We start from the raw sequence: 17449 nt of genomic DNA, 5'->3' as shown, positions 1-17449 counted from the left end.
ATATGACCAATTTGGGCACCATCCAGATTAGCAAGGACTCGACAGCTTCCATATAGTTGCCCGTGAGCCTCTGGTTCCCCAGTAATGGGTCATTATCGAGCCTGGAGCAGCCCAAAACAAACAGAGGCCTGTGGCAGATAATGCCCTCCGGACGTCATTGCAGACGCACAGAGAGTGACATGCAGGAGACATGGGCGACCTAGGCAAAGAGGCTGCCAGGCAGCGTCTCTCTCTGCACTGCCCTCGGAAAACAAACAGCATTGTTCTCCAAAAACTGAACAAAAGAAAGCTTAGTGCAAGCCGAGTGGAGTTTGCTGGAAATGGATGCAGGGAAGGAATGAATGGCGGGGCAGAGAGTTGTGTGCTTGCGACCGAGACTGAGGGAGAGATAAGAGTTTGTATGTGTGCAGGGGAGAGAGAGTTCGGCTGGAGAAAGCAAGCTGTGCAGCTGTGTGTATGTTGCATTTGGTCCTGTGCCAAATATCTGCTGCTAGAGACTGCTATAAAACTTAAAGCTATTGTGAGTGCTTTGCCTCTCGCCTCAGTCCCCCTTGCCTCTGAAAGCTACTATTCATGACGAAGGCAGAGAGATACTACACAATGGTGCTCCATTTCTGCCCCAACACTGCCCTGCCTATATGGAACAATAAACAGACGTATTCGGCCTTTCCAGGCTCCACCCCTGAGCTCAACAGACAACATTTATGTCGCTACTGCACCGATGGTGAAAAAGAAAAGGGCAAAGGTGTGTAGTTAGTTATGCCGCAGATTCTGCCTGATCCCAGCTGGAGCTGATGCAGGAAGCATTAAGCAACAGCATGCATGCATGGAATAATTGATAATGGCATGGACGTCACAAAGCTTATTAGAATACAACATAAAGGTCGTAAAGGAGTTTGTTTTTTGAGCAAAGAGGAAATGGGATTAGTCAGCTAGTGACATAAATGGGGATGAGTGTGTGTGTAACAAAGATTAGGTGTGTCAGGAGGGGCAAAGTCCATTTATACAAGTGTATATATGTAATGCCCCCTGTATGGCATTCAGGTATACACGTATATTATTTTAAAGCAAATTACTACAGAATCTGTTCTGAGGAAAGTTAAGCAAAATACAATATTCAATTACTAAATCTTTTGTTGTTGATCAACAGCAGCCAACAGCCATGTAGATCAGGACAAAGGGATCTGTGGTGGAAAATGTGTGCGTTTGTTTTTCAGGATGCTCAGGTCAGAGAGAGAAAGAGAGAGGAAAAGAGAGAAAGAGGTTGAGAGAGAGGAGGGGAGCAAGGGAGGGCGAGCGCAAAAGAAAAGGGGACAAAGACAGAGAGATAGGAAAAGAGAGAGGGAGATAAAAAGACAGACACCTACAAAAAAGAAAAGAAGTAAGAAGAGAGGAAAAAGAAAAGATACATGGTAAATGACTTGGTTCTTCTTTCTACTCAAAGCGCTTTACATCTCATCCACATTGTACAGGCATTTTTTTTCTGTGTAGAAGTGCTTTCTATCTAATATTCACATACTCCTACGAGTTGCTCTCGATGCATTCAATATTGAATGCATCGAGAGCAACTCAGAGCTCAGTATCCTTGGCATGCAGACTGGAGCAGCCAGTGATCGAATCACCAACCTTCCTTGATGACCTGCTCTACTTCCTGAGCCACAGCTGCCCCTGCAACACACCTAGGCCCACTCAATAAACTGCAAAAACAGAAAACAATTATATATATATATATATATATATATATATATATATATATATATATATACACTGTACATGCATGTGAGCAGGCTGGTGCATGGATATTCATAGGTGTTCCCTTTGCTTCTACTGTGCATGCTACTTTACCTTTATCATTTCTGCTGAATCACTGTATACATTGGCATGCCTTAGCCTTTATTACTCTGTTTGCTTTTCTAACAAATGTTATGAGCCATAAATGCAACTGGAGCACAGCTCCAGGGGAACAGTGAGCACCTGCATCTACATTTAAGAACACTTGTATTTCACATTAAAATTGACATGAGCCACTGTTGTGCCAGTGCCTCATTAATTCAGCAGATCCCCGAGAAGCCATGCTCACATGGTGAAATTTATTTGTGTGCAAACTTCTCACCTTTGTCATTACAGGTCAGAGGTCACGAGGCCACATGGCTGTGGACTGTGGATGTTTTTTTTTCTACTCTGAGTATGAACTGCTTCCCTTACGTAAAACCTAGATAAGTAAAAAATAATCCAGAGGGCTATAGAAATCACAGAGAGGAGGTGAAACCTTAAACACTTTAGAAGTGAGAGGAATCAGGCTCTTATAAAAATTTATAAACTATACCCAGGACACCAGTTTTTGCACAGTTTAAAAAACAAAACAAAACCTGAGCAACACCACCTGAGCATCAGCCTTCCTCCAGCTTACAAAAAGTGTGGGATGACTTTACGTGTCATGAACAAGTCATGTGGGCTCATGTTTTATCTATTAGCAGTGACTGTACATGATTCAGAACCCAATGATCCCCATTATCTGCTGGTAAGAAGGGACATTACTGCACACGCAGGGACAGGAATGACAGGCATGTGGATAGCAGACGGATATCTCCACATGACCACTCAAGTTAAGTTGCATGAGAAGGCGACACACACACACACACACACACACACATACAGAAAAGAAAACAGAAACAAGCTCATAGAAAGTGTCAGCAGAGACAAGAGAAGTGCTGATCCCTGAGTTATTATTGAAAAATGCAGCAGTCACTCTGACAAATGCACACTCATTATTGTGCTGACATTAAAAACCTTATTAGACTTGATGCATACTAATATATTTCCTATTCCAAAGTGATTAGGACTATGGGGGCATAAGTACTTATTACAGTAAGCTCTGCATGCATCTACCGTGCCACTGTTTCAAAGTCCAGGTAAATGATTTTATCATCACTTTATGACAGCAGTGGAGGCCTCGGATAGGGTTGAGCGGGAAGAGGGGCAAGGTCAGGAGGAGAAATGTTTATGATCAGGAATAATACATACGTCAGCACACAGCTATGTAAAGTCAAAGACCAAAATTGGACATAAATCTTGCAAGTTAAAGTTCCTTTCTGCTTTCTCTTCTGATTTTCATGCTATTGTTAAAACATACAAAAACTCATATTAGCATATATAGAAAACTTGCAGCGATATAAAGGACACAACTGCTGCATCTGACAAATAAAGCATTGCAGTAAACCTGCATTCTTTTCAATGGCCAAGAAGTGGTTACAGCTGCTGTTTGCCATTACACTTCTGGTCCTATAGAAATTATGAGTCTATCGGACTTGACCTATACACTATGCTGTGATGAGTTTATGGTCTCATTTCATGTCACACTGAATAAAACATTTATTCAGCTTGGTCAGTTTATTTTTACACGACCATTATCTCTGTTAGGCTCAATGTCTAACGTATTTGGATTGACAAGTTGCTAGCCAATAGGAGTGCAGTTTTACAGTAAGCTCCACTCTTCACTTGTCTTGGTGACAATGGTGACTTTTACAGCATATTTTAGATCGCGCTAGGAAACACTAGAGACAGCATTTGCCCTAAATGTACCACAAACAACCATGGTGCATCTTGTGATGAGTCTACAAACCCACGCACACACAAAAAGGAACAAGTAACCATTTGAGATTCAGAAACTTGCAAGTGTGAAAAAATTTCATCACTGCATAAAATCCCACAAAAAACACCCAAAAGATAATGAAACACTAATGACATTCAGTAGGCATGTTGTCACTTTAAATTCCCCAAGTGCAACAGCCTCAAATTCCAGTAACGCCACAGAAAAAAAATGGTAGTTTTGTTTTTGAAATGTCTTCCTTGTTCCTCTACTTACTTTTCAGACACTCAGATATAGATTCAACATGATTACAAGACATTTAGGCAGCAGGAACAAAAGTTTAAATTATGACGGTTAAAATCCAGAAAAAGAGGCAGACAGGATCTCAGACAGCCCGTTGACTTATAGTTAGATTGACTTACAATCACCCCCCTACTACACATACACACAAAGGAGCCCGAGTTACTATTAATCAGGGGCCACATGAATGGCTGCTCCTCCCTCCAACCACCGTGACTCTGTTCATCTAACAGTTTCAAAGACATGTCGGGTGCAGGAAGAGGCTCACACTGTGGGTCACAGTGAGGCCACTTCCTCTGCAGCCCACCCCAAATCCCCTCAAAAATTATGTTTGCCTCCTCCTCATCCTCCCTTCGTCTCCCTTTACTTCCTCTCTCTTCATGCTCCATCCACTTCTCAGCACTACAAGGTCACTAAGTTCACCCGGCTCATTCATGCGAGTAGTTTTGTTTATTTTTAAAATGGACTATAGTCATTTAAAGAGACTCCAGTGGTGGACAAAAAAAAGAATTAGTCAAGACAATACACAGAAAAGTGTGTGCCATAAGGTCATCGTAGAGCAACACACAGGAAATCAACAGAGCGAGAAGTGCTTCTGCAAATAGAGCTATACACAGAAATGTATGTGTGTGTGTGTGTTAATCAGATAGACTAACTGCAGTAACAGTTCATGAATGTTTAAATTGCTTATCCTGCAAATGATTTCTCCACTGAGAAAAATAAAATCTCCACATGATCAGATAACGGTGTGGTTTTTTGCAACAAGAAGTGCAGCGAGAGGGAACACTGCCTATTGGGAACAGTTCAAAAAGGTAGCTGCACAAGGAGTCACTGTACAAGAAGCATTCCTGGACAAAATGTGAGGCCTTGCTGCACCGCGAAGGAGCGAGTAACTCTATAAATCACAGCCAAACAAAGCCTTGATGTTGGTTTAAAAGAAAGTGAATTTGACAAGAGTGTGAATGAGACACCTGATCTGAGCGAATGAGAAGACACTGAGAATGTGGACAAGAAGACAGACAGCGACTGTGCATCTCACAGACACCTGCTTCTGCTCCAAACAGAAACTGAGCATAACAGACAAAAACTGTGGGGCCCGAAGAGTTTTTAAAAGTGAATAAAGGGGCGCGGGTTTCTTCTCTCAAACACAGCGAGGACGCTTGTGGATGCAGAGCCCTCTGCTACAGGTGTCGAGGAGGGGTCCCAGCCAGGCCTCTGTGAGGAAGGACACACACTGGCCTTTGTTTGGGATGCCAGCAAACTTCCCCATAGACTCAGAAAGGCCCCCAAAGCAATGAAAGAATCCATCAAAGTGACACTGTTTCTCCAGCCCACTCGCACACGCCCAGACAGCTGAATTTACATGCTGATTGGACTGTGAGGATTATGAATGATTCATTTGTCATTGGACCCTTTAAGCTAGGCTGCATGCTTCTGCTGCATCTTGAACTTTCCTTCAGTTAGTTAAAAATGGCATGCTGCTGACAGAGCACTGAACCCTACCCATATGTACATATTTAGGAGTTGCTATTACACAGTTAATGCAATAAAGGTAGTCATAGCCAGCATTCCTTACTGCTGGCAGGCTGGCCTACCCACACGATCCTACAACAGGATATGCCCATATTTGGGCCTCAGTCTTAAGAAATCCTGTGCATGTCAGAGGAAATAATTTGAGGAGTGTTTGTGACCTAAAAAAAAAAAGGTATACCTTCCTGTGAGTGGGAGAACTTCAAAGCATTTTTTTATCCAGTCCAACCAGACAGAAGTTTACATGTTTCTACAGGAAACTCTACATTTTTTATGTACTTGCCAATCACAAGTGGAAGAGCCCAAATGATCATTATGCTTCCTATCACAGTGACATTAATCCATGGTCATGGGGTTGCATATAAGACTATGCATGAAGAAATCACAAGTCAAAAATATCTAACTTTGAAATAAGGTATTGCTCCTCTGACCTTTGTTATAAGATTAGAAATCCTTTACTGAGCCATGATCTTAACTGTATTACCAACAAACGGTACATTACAAAGAGACTAAGGCTCGTCTGTCGGCCTTTGCGTTAATGGCGCTCTGCTTGTGTTGGTTACTATAGAGTCCTTCCAGTAAACAGTGCTGATACATAATCACAGTGCACACACGCACGCACCCATGCTATCTGAGCCGTCTAACAAGACAAATAAACGATCCCTGATTCACGTCAGAGGTGCAACATATGCAAAACAGACAATGCATGCTCACCTTGCAGGACAAATTCCCTTACATACCCTTATGAGGAAAAAAAAAGGAGGAAAGAAATGTAAAGGACAATAGGCAGGCATACACAGTGACATGAGGAGTGTGTGCGAGAAAGCAATCAAGATAAATGGCCTAGTTGTCACACAGAGCTGGACTCATAAAGGTAAAGAGACTAATATAAAATAATTTATTTAAATGTAAAAAGCATAGCTGCTGGAAAAAGGATGCTTTGAATTAAAACATATTTTGGCAAATGCTTGCTTTTGCTGGGGTGGCACCAGCAGAAGGAGCACCAATGAAAATGACGGGCCTCTCAAGGGAGGCAGAAAAGCAGTCAGAGTGCACCACCTTGTGGCAGGAAGAAGGTACTGACAGCTGAACAACAGACCTCTTTAAGATCCAAAAAGTCTGAAGAGTTGTTTCAGGCATGTTTCCAATGACTGTGACAGAATCTACTTTTGCTTTGGTCTACTTTAAAGTGGTAAAAGCAATCCATAGAGAACCTGTGTTCTCTGTTATTTATCCTCGCCATTACAGAAGGAACTGGCTTCAAATTATGTGAAGTATTCAAAACACACACACAGGGCTCTCAAGCAAAACCCACATAATGCGCTTTAAGGCCAACTCTTCTGTGAGAGAGACACTGTTTATTTGTTCTTAAAGAGGCCTGCTGATTGTTACGATGCTGCCAAACATCATCTGCTCCTGTGACATTACCACTGGGGAGGAAGCAGAGCATCACACAATAAAGCCAGAGAGGAACCCACATGCTGATAGTTTTGTTTTTTAAATACGTATATTTTTGTTTATGACACACACAGCCATCCTGGGAATCAAGCCAATGAATACTTCTGTGTCCTCCCTCATTTACACATTGTTCCCCTACCCTTACAAGAATAATCTGTCTTCTCTCCATTCTCTTCTATTCACTGACAATAACATACAGACATGTTGTTTTAAAGAAGAAAAAGCCTGAGGTAAGCGAGGCAAAGAAAGTATTTACTTAATTTGTTAAATAAGTATTTATTAAATTAGTATTTGTCAGACAAGTTGTTGTGAGAGTAGACCGAGGAGAATCCACCTTTGGTAACAGTATAACACACAGATTAGTTATCTGAAAACATCATTAATAAATGTGGGCAAAACAGAAACTACCTTGTTTTTATAACTATGTTATGAATACTATGTTGTTTACAGTAAGTCGGGGTTTCTAAATGAGCTAAAACTCTCTAATCTATCCTACATTAGTTGACGTTTTAGAGAAAAAATTTAAATAAGAACACTTTTTAAGACACGGCAGTGACCTTGCATTATCAGAACAGTTTGCACTTTTGCTTGTTAATGTTTGAGGTAAACTGTTTTTTAAATCTGCACCACTGAGCTGTGTCTCTTCATCTTCTTAACGTCATGAGCAGCACAAATCTTTTTATCAATTACAAGCCTCGCTGCTGAAGCATCCAGTGCCCATGTGTGTGCACTGTAACATCAGGACATGAAAAACACTGCACATTTACACGTTTTTCCTGGAACCTGTACCATTTCCAATAGACAGTCTGGCAGAATATAACATTAGAAGATGATGTCAGATAATAGTAAAATATATTACTATTACTAGTATTACTATAGTTGTCTTTTTAGGGCTGCTAAGATTACATTTAGGGGTCCTTAAGCATCCATAAAAAGACTCTAAGCTCGACCGTGATGTCTGCAAATCAAGTGAGACCCAAACTGTAAACTTTTTAATAGTAATTTTCATATTGTAAATGAGTTATAGATAGAGTTAAAAACTAATAATAATTGATTGAATAAATCCACTAGAATAATCGATAGCTCCATGAACTGTTGCAATTGTTTGACTCACTAATGTCCAAGAACACAACTCGACTGGACTGTCAGGCAGAACACTGACTGTACTATAGATACACTCACTGGACACTTCATTAGGTACAGCTTGCTAAGGGTTAGAAGGGTTGGACTCCTAATTTCAGAACTGCCTTAATTCTTTGTGGCACAGATTCAACAAGGTACTGGAAACACTCCTTAGTTTGGTCCATGATGGGTTAGGGTGATGACATGATGATGACCTCACACAGTTGGCGCAGATTTGTTGACTACACATCCATGATGTGAATTACCACCACATCCCAAAGATGCTCTAATAGATTGAAATCTGGTGAGTGTGGAGGTCATTGTCGTGTTCAAGAAACCAGTTTGAGAGAATTTGAACTTTGTGATATGGCACAATGTCTATACTGTGGGCACAAAGTATTGGACATAGCCAGCAATACTCAGGTAGGCTGTGGCAGGGGTTAAAGGGTCCAACGTGTGCCAAGAAAATTTCCCCAACACCATTAAACCTCCACCAAACCGAACTATTGATACGAGGCAGGATGGACTCATGCTTTCATGTTTCTTACATCTAACTGTGATCCTACTATCTGAATGTTGCAGCAGAAATTAAGTCATCACATATGATAACATGTACAGTTTGGTTAAGCTTGTTTAAATTGTAGTCTTAGTTTCTTAGTTGACAGGAGTGGTAGCTGGTGTGGTGTTCTGCTGTTGTAGCCCATCAGCTTCAAGGTTCCATGTGATTTGTGCTCAGAGTCAGTTGTGCTTTCCTATCAACTCAAAGCAGTCTGCCCATTCTCCTGTGGCATCAACAAGGCATTTTCACCCAGAAAACTGCTGCTCACTGGATATTTTAGGACCCTGTAAACCCTAGAGATGGTTATGTGGGAAAATCCCATCAGCTCAGCAGTTTCTGAAATACTCAGGCCAGCCTGTCTGACACCAACAACCATGCTACATTCAAAGTCACTTAAGTCACCTTTTTTCCCTTATTCTGATGCTCAGTTAAACTTCAGCAGGCCGTGTTTACCGTGTCTACATGCCTAAATGTATTATATTGCTGCCACGTGATTGACTAATAACATATGTGTGTTAACGACTAGTTGCAAAGGTATACCCAGTGAAGTGTCTGGTGAATGTACATATGTGTTCATTTAATCTGCACACAGAATCAAAAAATAGTAAAAACAAAATGTCCATTGCATTTATACAAATCTGAAATAGCAAAAATAAATGAATAAATAAGATTAAAATACACAAAACATTATTTACAAGGTCACATAGGAAACTGCTCATTAATAATGGCCCAAATGCATTTAACTGCTTCAGTTTCAATGTCTTGGTTTTAGTATTGAGACACTGTAGCAGTGTAGTACAAAGCCACCATTAATGCCGTCACCTGTGCTTTTCCCACTGTATGAAAAAGGCCTACTGAGAAAGCAATCCTCAAATCTAGGAAGCTAGAAGCATTTAACCCTCATAATTATGCAATTATTGGTTATAAGAAGTTTTGGCAACTCTCTTTTGTAGAGAGGTTCCTCCCAAATACTGCAGAGCACTGAGCTCCCCAGCCCATTGACTAACCTTTACACTTTGTGGAACAGCTACAAATCTAACCTCACATTAAAGTGAGGTTACAAGGAACTTCAACCTTGGACATAGTTTACACTCCAAACACGCCTATCTTATCTGCTTTCCCTCTCCTGTCCAACTACAGATCGGGATGAACAGCTATGTACTGGCAACAAACTGAGGCCTGCTCACCAACCTCAACATAAAAAGGGCTCATGTGTCAATGTGTGCACTTACAGCATCAGTTTTAAGGTATTGCTCAACAGTTAAAGAAAACAAAACTTTAACCTGAAGCTATAAGGAAAAGAAACAGACTCAAGATGGCATTGTTGAGTTGACTTGCTAAATCACTCTCACTATAGGCTGGTTTTGTGCAGACTTTCATACACCAACAAAAATATTCGTTCAAAATCTAGTTTTGGCTTACAGAGGCATGTTATTACAAGCCCAAAGCGCTTTGCAGGTACCATCAGTCACGGCATACCAAGGACTCTCATAAGTCACTGCCTAAAATCTCCTTTTTTAGAACAAAAGTCAGTAAAAAACAACCTAAAGTGGTTTTCACTGTTTTTACCGGAACAAATGCAAAAACTGAGTCAAGCAAAATCTAAATTGTGCAACTCAGTATGCATTTAAATGATAAAGTAAGCTGGTGATTTCAGTCTCTGAGGATGGAAGTGTTAGGCAATTAATCAAAGAGTCCGAAGCCAGAGGCATAAATCAATAATAACCATTTAGGCAATTTATCAAAAAAACAAAAAAACAAAAAACAAAACAAATGCTAATTCAAGTATCTTGTTTTAATCTAGATGAGTTTTTTATTTTTTAAGTTTATTTTGAAGAGTTTTCATCTTTATTTTGGACAGGGCAGTACCGAATGACATCCAGCAAATGGCCCAGGACAGACTTGAACCTGAGGATCTGCAGTAGTGTGAGTTATATCATTGCTCCTTCTACAATTTTATATGACTACTGAGTCAATGCTTTGCTGCTGAGCTTCTGTGTATTTCTTACACTTGAAAAAAAAATACCAAGAAAACCTAAAAGATATTTAAAACAACTTCTGTATATAAAACATTGGCAATAGGTCTGGGCAAGGGATGTCAATCATTATCCTTCCTCAGGCTTTAAACATTAGATCCATGAACAGTTGAAAATCTACATAAATTCTCATACTTCTATACACTGGAACAGAGAAATATTTAAATATGTCACTGAATAGAAACAGATCGACTTCATTCAGTATTATTGATGTTGAAGTAAGCATTTCTGCTTCAGGTCTGATTGCACACCCTGTTTTTTGTTTGAGTCAATATTGTCTACACTGCTAAATAAGGCTTATTTTAAAGAAAATATGAGCTGTGTCACTGTGAGGAGAAAGCTGCAGAGGTAAAGAAATCCGTGGCTTTTCCTCTCACATGGATGTTAGATGCTCCGTGTTTGGCACTAGTTTTACCTTTGTGTCTGTCACCTGTGTCCTCCACTCAGACTGACAAACACAATAATAGGATCTCTGCAACTTGAACCCAGCTTCAGGGACCAGTGTGTCCTTGAAACAACAAGCAGACAGAGTCAGCAAAGGCTGAGACACGGCGGTGAATCAGAATCAGAAAGCCTTGACACATTTACTGAAACGAGGGGAAATTAGGTCTGCGCGCTACCTTTCTTACCTATCTGAGATGGTTGCTATGACAACACTTCCTGCTTAGCAAATGTGTACATGTCAGGCTGATGTCAACCTGATTAGTACATGAGCACACAGAGCGCCTCACTTCCTGAAGGCAGCAGTGAATAAACCACTTTCATCTACAATCACCTTTGAAACACACGAAATAAAAAATGTATTAATTAATAAAACAGCATCTTGGAAAACGCTTCGGCTATAAAGCACGTGTTTCACCAAGTTGGCCCATTTTTAGCCAGTAAGAAAGGAATGAGTTATGCCTGGGATTTCATAAAAGCAAGTGACTGTGCTGCCAAACCAACAGATGGGTGTGACTGTATATCCGCAGTGTCACCACCACTCCTCTGAGTACATCTGCTGCTGGGTAGGGTGAATTTCAAGCAAACCAGACACTGTAGGCTCAGCCTTGTGACTACCAACTTACACAATGCAGTGCATACACAGACACACACCGCAAACATCAAGCTGGAGCAGCCTTTGAGGGCCAAAGTGTATCTTTGCATACTGTATAGCTGAAGTGGAAGAAAATCATCACTGAAAAGACAACGTTGCGGAGTTCTTAGTGTAACAAAAGAGGGAAAAACTGCATAAAACTCTAACATGAGTGACATTTTTCAGTCTTGTAAAAATAGAATAAATATATTTCTTCACATACATGGCGCATGACAACCCAGAAAACGGTTTTATTTTTTTATATATATAAATGTATATATACACACTATGATAACCTTTGTCATCCTCATAACAAATCTTGGCAGCCATCAAAGATCTTGGCCTTTTACCAAAGGAAAATCACCTGGACTGTGATAAAAACCATCAACCATTATGTTTTTAAGTACAGCTTAAATTACTTAAACACAGGCTCTTTGTCTTCACTATATGCTGGCCAGTTATGCTTACACATACATGTATAGGGACCCCGTAAATAGATATGACACCAGGCTCATAAAAAAAAAAAATAAATAACAATAAAGAATAGTCTTCATGTACCCAAAAAAGGAAGAGAGAGAAGATTCATGTCCAGGAATGTGAATCAAAAGAGTTGTATAGACTCCTGTGAGACTGTTTAGACTTTTTTTTTTTTTTAAGTTCTGGATTTTGACCTTCAGCGTAAGAGCAGAGATAAGAGACTGCCACATAAGAGTGGACAACACACATAAAACTATCTGTACATTTTATAGAAGATCCATCAGGAATGTATCAATGAAATCTGCCATTTCACAATAATGACAGCACACAGTCTTTCTGTTTAAGCTGATATCAAACGAATAAATGTTGCCAGTTTTACACCATTTTACCAAGACATTTAATAAAGTTTTTCTTTCATCTAAGGACTGTTTTGAGTTATTTATTAATAAAATGCTGTGGCTTTGCAGAGTAAACTATGCAACATTTTCGGTGTCTGACGATAATCTCAGGACCAGCTAATGTTTGGTTTTTTTCAACACTTTCAACACTCAACAATGATTACTTCCGTGAAGACACGAAAGCAACTATCTGGCAATTGCTGACTAATGATTTCAAAGTTTGTTATAGATTGTGAATAATCAGTAATCAGATGATGATTACTAATTGTCAGTGATCAGAGAAAGAAAATTAGGACTTAAGTAGGAGTGAATTACTCATTTATACCACTGATGAAGGTTGCTTACTAAAATGTCACATGGCGAGAAATGCAGTTTTTCTTCTCAGAAATTATGGTTTGAATAACTCTTAATATTCATTTTAGCCAACAAAAAAAGCCCTTAAAAAGCGTGAAGAATCAGAAACAGCGAATTCCTCATACAGTACTGATCCAAAGTCTTTATCCACCCCTCATTTCTTTATATTTTGGTAGGAAAATTAGAAATAATTGTGTGATGTTTTTGAAGCAGCTGCAAACATCTATAAAAATACAGTATACAAGGCAAAAACAGAGTTTCTACAATTCTAACAAGCTTGAAAGTCAGTATTTGGTATGACCACCTTTATTCTCTAACACAGGCTAAACTCTCTGAGGCAGCTTTCTTTTCATTTTAATTCAAATCAATTTTATTTATATAGTGACAAATCATAACAACTGCTTCCTCAAGCTCCTTTATACTGTAACGAAAAGACCGTACAAAACACCAACAATCAGACGACCTCCTACGAGCATGCACTTGGCAACAGGGGAAGGAAAACCTCCTTTTTAACAGGAAGAAACCTCTGGCAAAACCAGGCTCAGTGGGGCAGCCATCTGCAGCGACCAGTTGGTGTTGAGAGGAATAGTTTTCCAGGCTTCTTCAGGGACATCCTCATCTTCAATTTAAACACTTTACAGCTGGTATGGCATGGTTGATCAAAAATCTGACCAGCTACTTTCACTACTGGCTGAAATGCAGCCCCAAATGATGACAATCCTGCCGCCCAGCTATAGATACTCTCCTGACCTCCTCTGTACTCACTGAAAATTATTTGAACCAAATATTTAAAATTTAGATTTATCAATCCATAAGACCTGTTGCCAACAATTTTCAGTCCATTTCTTGTGTAATTTTGCATATGTTGGCCTTTTGTTTCTGTTTACCTTCATTAAGAATAGCCTCTTAACAGCTACCCTTCCAATGAAACCATTTCTGGTGAGGCTTCAGGGAACAGTAGATATATCAACTGAATGACCACATGTATATCTCAGGCACTGTATCAGGTCTTTCCTGAATTTTTTCCCCCTATTTCTTAAGGACATGACTTTCAGATAATGTTTATCTGCTAAAGATAGGTTTGTTTGTTTTTTCTTTACTTTCAGATCTGCCACTTCTTTTTTGTCTCCGACTTGTCCAGATTCCTCACATTTTTTAAGGGACATGCTGCATATGTTGATAAATCCCATGTTTTTGAATAATATTTCTTTGGGAATTATTATATTGGTGGAAAAAATATTTTATACCTGTCAAACTGTGTTATCCATGGCATTTTTCAAGGATTCAACTAAAGTCGGAGAAGAAGAAATGGAAGCATGTGTTTTTGTCACAGGCTGCTAGTAACAAAGTACTTGGAAATACTTTTTAAAATTGGTTCTTTGCTATCACTGGTTTATCTCTTGAGTTAGATACATTTTTTATTGACCCATAGGTCTGTGTTAAGTGAATCATTCAAAGATCACTTTGTGTTGACTGTACTATTAAACAAATAAGATTCCTCTGAAAATGGTCATATACGGGAACTGGACTGGAAATGAGTGCAATAGCAGTTAATGACCAAAGAACAACTTTGAAGGGCTTTCACAGAGCCTGGAGAAATATTGCTCAAGTCCATTTTAAAAATTTATGAGAACGTCTGGCTCCCAGGAAGCAAAATATAAAGAAATGAGGGGTGACTCAAGACCTTTTCTGAGCATTGAATCTGTGCCTGCTAAAGTGATTAATGGGGCGTCTGATTAACTTTCTCTGACTAATTATTCCAGCGCTGAAAGAAATATCAGTGTTTCCACGAGGTTGTTGTCACGTTACTTAAAGGACTCAGGAATTGAGAGGAGAAAGGGTGTGAATGTAATAACATGTACTTTAGCACAAATACTTTTAGAAACATATAATTTACTCAGTAGCCTGTAAGTCATATCGGTTTCTGCGTGTGAGTAACATGTTGAGAAAAATATGTGAATCTCAGCCCACTAAGGAAGTAGTGAGATCACTGAAAAGACACGAAAGCAAGCACACACAGGCACGTACACACATACCGCCTCCTACTTCAACAAAACTCTCCACTGCGGGGAATCACAGAGAGCTCTATGAGGAAACAGATCCTGGTCTTAGACGGTGGCCACCGCTGCATTTTCCTCCTGCTTGTCAAAAACTCGCTGCCAATCGAGTCGAGCAGCATTCTGTGTCAGAGGAGGAGATGCACGCCATTCACAGATAAAGGATTACAGCACTGGTGACAGCTGCATGTGCGGCCACATCCCACAACTTGGCTCAGATGTGGAAGGAGGAAGGAAACAAAACAAAAGTGATCCTCCATTCAGTCTTGCAGCTTACAAGGAGTTCCCCTCCCCGTTCCTCTCTCATCCAACCGCTGCGTTAAGCTGGACATGGTTCCCATCTCGATCACATAGCCCCCTTCCTCTGTTACTAATCAATTTACATGCATCACACGTCACACTAAATCCTGCCAGCTATCCAGCTAACCTACTCACACAACTACAAATGCAGCCGGTGCCGCTAAAAAGAAGCAATGTTTTTTTTTTAGGTGATAACATGTTGAAAACATCCCAAATCTCATCTGAGGAGCTGTTGTGTCATTTTTTTAAAAAAAGAGCTGAAAATAAGTTTTTAAAAAAAAGAGTCTGTTCCATGTAATAGCATAATAGCAGCCTTATGACTGGACCCAGCACTGTAGGGCTGTCAATTCCTTCATTAATGAAACAGTAAACTTAAAAGCTTCTATAATGGGAATAAAGCAGTGGCACAGATTCGGTCACTTCATCTCTTCTGACTTCTGAGGCAGTTCACTCCTTCAAAATAAAACTTCATGGCATGTCAGGAACGTGAAGACAGGAAATGTATGCTCCTGGGCTTCCACTGTGTGCGGTGTGATCCACTCATGTCGAGAGGAAGCTTTGATGGCAGTGAATGGGGTACTAATGAGTTGGGCTTATCAATGGCTGGTCTGTATTCTGTCCTCCTAATGGCCTGAACTGTTGATGCCCCATGTAAACATCTCAGCCACTTCCCAGGCTCAGAACTGGTTCATGGTGGGCTTACACTAGTAATGCCCCTACCCATTATACATCTGATTTGCCATGAAGGAAGTGGCTTGGTTTTATTTTCTCTTCTGGAATAATCTATCTGCTTTTCAAAATAAGTCACTATGTGGCAAACACAGTAGGTGGGGCCTTTGGGGAATAATCAGGGCAGAAGGCCCGGGCAGCAGTGTTGAACAAACCTTCAGTTAAAAGCTTTTCACCTGTTGAATACCAAACGAATCACACATTTCTTTGTAGACACACAACTGCAGAAATAACATTTGTGTCTCTAAACTGTCTGTGGTGCCACCTAAGTGTTGCACAGGCGGAGGGAGGCTGTGAAAGCTGGCAGCTGACAGTAAATATGTCTCATAGTAGAACAGATTGAGACCAACTGTTGCTTCAGCGTAAAGCTCGTTATATCGGCTACTGATGTGACATTTTATCAACACGTTTGCAGTCTTACCTGGCCAGTGTACTGTGCAGTCAGGTATAGCCGTGTCTCCTTCCACTGAAGCCAAACTGTCTCCGTCAACAGACTGGGAGGAGACCTTTCCCTCTGCTCTGTCTCTCACGGCGCAATGTCAGAACTACACTAACGTGTTTACACCACAGACTGTGGAAAACAAGCTCAGCGGAGACCTCGCCGTCGACTTCCAAGCTCAGCTTTCACTTTCTGCGGACGTTTAGAGCTAATTTCTTTTAATTGTGGTTTACTTTTTCTTCTTCGCCAGCTTCCCCCTTTTCTTTCCTTTTCCTCCACTTGGACGCTTTGCGTCGAGAACAGCCGAATTTTGTCGGGAGAGAGGCGGACCAACCGAAACGCAGGACGACCGCCAGCTTCAAGCTACCCACCGCTCAGACGCGACTTCCGTAAAATTTCACAATAAAATAAAAGTCGAGCAGTCTAAAGCTACTGCATTATTACATAGAATTTAATCTAAAAAGCTAAGTGTAAAGTTGGCCTTTTAAATGTAAATTTGCTGTTATTTCTGCATCAGTTGCCACGGATAATGAGAAATGCATTTCTAATAAACACTCTCTTAATTAGAAAAAATAAATTAAATTAAATTAAAGCACACGGGAAATGGTTTTTATTTTAGTCAGTGAGGTCCTGGTGCAAATATTCATTGAGAATTGGAAGTCTAAAGTCACGGGCCACTTTATTAGGTACATGCTAGTGCTTTGGTGGATTCCCTTTTCCTGTGTGAATTGCAGCCTTAGTTTTCTGTCTTTAGCTGACAAGAATATCATCTGGTGGTAGTCTACTGCTGTAGCCTATTTGCTTTAAAATTCAGTGCGCGGTGCCTTTAGAGATATTCTTCTAGTATGAGCCTGAAGCAGTCTAGCCATTGTCCTCTGACATTAACCAGACAATTTTAATCCAGATTTCTGGATATTTTCAAACCTTTCTCTGTAAACCCCCAGACATGGTTGTGTGGAAAAATCCTAGTAGATCAGCAGTTTCCAAACTACTTAGAGCAGCCTGACACCCAACAACCACAAAGTC

The 17449-nt window shown here is 40.3% G+C and overlaps 1 protein-coding gene across 1 annotated transcript in view; it reads right to left on the bottom strand.

Annotated features, from left to right (window-relative positions):
* Positions 1-16784, bottom strand: part of gng12a (guanine nucleotide binding protein (G protein), gamma 12a) — a 30799-nt gene extending 14015 nt beyond the window's left edge. The window contains exon 1 of the mRNA XM_063462676.1: positions 16406-16784. The gene's annotated coding sequence lies outside the window, so the exon portion shown is untranslated. The remainder of the gene's footprint in view (positions 1-16405) is intronic.
* Positions 16785-17449: the final 665 nt, after the last annotated feature.

This window comes from Pelmatolapia mariae, linkage group LG18, assembly GCF_036321145.2.
Source record: "Pelmatolapia mariae isolate MD_Pm_ZW linkage group LG18, Pm_UMD_F_2, whole genome shotgun sequence".
NCBI classification, from domain to species: domain Eukaryota; kingdom Metazoa; phylum Chordata; class Actinopteri; order Cichliformes; family Cichlidae; genus Pelmatolapia; species Pelmatolapia mariae.
The sequence above is the reverse complement of the archived record's forward strand: the minus strand, read 5'-3'. Positions and strand labels throughout refer to the sequence as shown.